Raw genomic sequence first — 3747 nt, 5'->3', positions numbered from 1 at the left:
CTCAGTGATGGAGCACTTGCAGGATGCCTCTTGCCTAGCAACAGCTGCCAGGTAGGAAAGCTTTAATAACTGCTGGGATTTAGACACCAGAGAATGCTGTTGTACAGCTGTGATGGTTTCTGAGCAGCCCCAAAATGAGCCAGGCTGGGTCCCCTAACACAACCTTAGACCAGGGAGAGAGAATTATGTGGAAGCTTGAAATCTCAGATGGTAACCAAAACTGTACTGTTTTGGTAAATAAGCAACTGTTACCTGGCCAGAGTTCATTTTATGTAACAAATTTTGTTAAGTGACAGATCAATCATAGGAAAAAAAACCCCCACAGAATAAAATGAGCTAGCATCCTAAAGTTTAACCAAATTATTTTGACAAAGACCTTTTTTCTGCGTCATCAGTTCCTAACAAAAGAGAGAATTTTCAAAGCCAGCCAGAATTTCCAAACAGACRGGGTTCCTCCTACTAAGCCAATATTGGGGTTCAAGTCCTTTGTCTTTTAAATATAGGGCACTTTGGGAAATGAAGCCAACAAGGAGAATTTCAGAGAACAATCAGTATTTCCATTATCTTCATTCCAGGCACAGTTTTTTGGGGGGGATATGCCAAGAACTGTGCTGAAAAAAGTCTTCGTGTGCTAATAACACAAAGCATTTCCTACATTTGTCTCACTGCTTTCAGAAGCACCCTTTAGCTAATATTCAGCAGTCTTTTATTACTCATTTTTTTGGCTGGTGGAGAATTTTAAATTGTGTATATATATATATATGTTTGTGTGTTTGTATGTGTATATAGCTCATATACCATTCTGGTGGACTTTGCTGTCTAATCCCCTTTCTACATTTTATTACCCCAGATCCAATGCTTTTCTTGGCAAAAAAATCCTCAAACCAGCCATGATAYCTAACACCATAACTAGAAACAAGAGGCAAACCTGATAGTTACTCTTGTACTCCTGGTCATCCTCTCTTTTTCTCCTTCTCCTGTGCATCAGCATCCACAAGTATCCATGGGGATGCTTCATGAGAGGTGAATACAGTCAAGCCTTGCTAGSTGCTGCTGAGAGATAGAAGGGCAGACAAATCTACAGCTACAAGGGTTGAAATGTTCTTCTGGGATGGGCTAAGTATGGTAAAAGTGATTGTTTGGACAAAGGGAAATAAAACTAGAGTGATCCCCCCAAGTGCTGAAATATCACATTTGGACCACATCATGTCTGGAGGTCTGCACTCATTTAGTCAATGCCCTCTGGTGTTGGTAGCAAAGGGAAAAGGCTGTTCACATCCTACTCTCCAGAGTGTGGGAGATTTTCCACCTTATGGCTTTCTTTCTTTTTTTGCTTTTGTCCAAGGATGTATCTCTCTGAGMATTTGCTTCCTTACGTGACTGAGCTCAGGGCATGCTCTGAGACCCAGCTCCAACACAGAAGATGGAGAGCTGAAAGCAGCATGGAGCTGAGTCCAGCGCAGAAGCCCCATCCCACAAGGGGCTGTAGCTTGTGCAGGTCCAACACTGGGTGTGTTATTTCAGCCTGGCTCAGAGCACTACCAGGACAAGCAGAAAAAACAACCCATGTTGTCTTATCACTGCCTTTTAGTCTAAGCCTCTTACAGAAACTCGGTTTTCAGACACGTCTAACATCTGGAATAGCTGGCCATGAGGTTTCGGGGGAAATTATATTTTCTTGAAAGTGAGGTCATTTTTGCTTTAATTTGAGGCAAAACTGAGGAGYGGAATTCATTGTCTGCTGACTGAGAGGGTATTTGCAGCAACATTGTGRACAGCAGCTGAGCTGAGAGTTGAATCTGGCCTGCAGTCGAGTCAGTAAGTCTCATGGGATCTTATGTACCCTGTTTTGAAAACCTATTTTTTAAGGAAAACAAAGGCAGTTCCCTTAATCTGAAGTTCATAATGTTTGCAGAAATCCAGCTACACAAAGTCGAGTGCCCCCCAAGTAAAACTCCATTAGGCAGCCAACTGGAATATTTTTCCTGGTGCTTYGCTGCTYTGCAAGAAGGACCAGCCCTGTTTTCTTCAGGAGAGGGCACAGAGGCTCCAGTGCGTGTGTACCTCACCCAGAAGGGATGGCTGGAAGGAAGGCTGGATTTAAACTTAAACCCTGCTCTCATTCACGCTGCCTGGTTGAACTCGAGCATCCCTTTGCTTCTCTTCCCATTTGTCAGATGGGATTATTTCTCTGCTCAGGCACTTCAGGGATAGGGCCAGGCAAGAGCCTGTAGCAAGATGACTTGCAGCTCCTGACATCTGTGCTGGTAGAAAAAAGGACACTGGTGTAGGTGTCTTTATGATGCAGAAACTGCATTGAGACCTGAAACAGAGACCACTGGCTTCTTTGTCTTAACAAAAGCAACTGAACAAAGAATAAAGTCTTTTTCTTTCTAAATGTTTTGATCTGTACATAGGAATTCTGGTTCTCTGGGGGGGTTAGAGTTATCATTTCTCATTAATGTTCACGCTGCTACCCAATAATACCTTCCCTTGTCTTTTGCTTGTCCTCCTTCTTCCCCTTTCCCCTCAGTTCTCTATGTCTATTTCRGTGTTTCTAACTTTTATTTTCTTCCATTTGTCAGTTCTCAGCATTTTTTCAAAGCCAGGCTAACTTAAATCACAGGCTTCTTTCACAAACTATGCTTATATTTTAACCCAAATGTACTTTTCCCATCCTACCTCTCAGTGGCTGAAACAAGCAGAATGCCTGAACACACTGAGGAGCACATTTCTATTGCATAATGAAGGGAATTAGGAAAAATCCATGTGCCTCCCATGGCCGTGGGTACCACTCATTTTCCCCAGTGCTGCAGGTACCAAACTGCTGTTTGCTAATCCAGTGACTGGGTTTACACTGATGTGACAGTGTCTATATTCACACCCTAATCAACATCCACCTCCTGGCTGTGTTTTAAACTGGATTAGGGTGTGAGTTTCCTTCTCATTCTACAATCAACGTGAGCAAATGCTTTGTTTATCAAAGCAATCTGAGTGATGCATAATGGAAAGCATGAGATCTATCTGGAACAGCTACAACCCTGGAGTAGGTGCATTACAATAAYGGGAAATCTTTTCTGCTAAAAGCTTCCTTCAGGATGGTTATCTAGAGACCTGCTAACCCTGCAATTGTTCCTGCAGGCCAAGCACCTTTTTCAAAAACAAAATAAAGACCATAGCTACTGGCTTCTGAGTATGGACAGCCCAGCTTGTTGGTGCTCAGACAGATGCAGCTCCCCACGTGGATGCAACGCTTCCCTTCCCAGATAATGAGAAAATGYAGACTGAGTGCTTTGAGCAGAGATTTCCCTACTAGTAAAAATCCTTCTTGTTTAAAACCCTTGAGGGAAAGTGTCTCTGTCTCTGATAGCTTACTTGATTTCTTTTTAACTGATCAGTAGAGTTYTAGATATAAATCAAATGTATGCTTCAATTTCCAAAGAGTGAGGGCCTGATGTGTWTGTAATAAATAAATGGTATCCGTTTTTACAAAGTAGGATATTTACTATGATACTTTTATAAAATTGTTTTTTTAAAAGTTGCTTGCTTTCTTCTCAAGGTTTTTTACTCATTTGTTGTATGGACAAGAAATATCTCTGATATTTTGTGTGACTTTTTCTTGAGCTCCAAAAATTGTTACCCTGTARTGACTTTAGTAATGTTTATAACATTTTTTATTCATCTGACTAATCTTGATATTTATAAAATAATTCATATCAACATGCTTTATCCTCAAGCTTCTTCACA

This window comes from Malurus melanocephalus, unplaced genomic scaffold (genome assembly GCF_030028575.1).
Source record: "Malurus melanocephalus ecotype Western Australia unplaced genomic scaffold, MMel_1.1 scaffold_83, whole genome shotgun sequence".
NCBI lineage: Eukaryota > Metazoa > Chordata > Aves > Passeriformes > Maluridae > Malurus > Malurus melanocephalus.
This window is presented reverse-complemented; position numbering follows the sequence as displayed.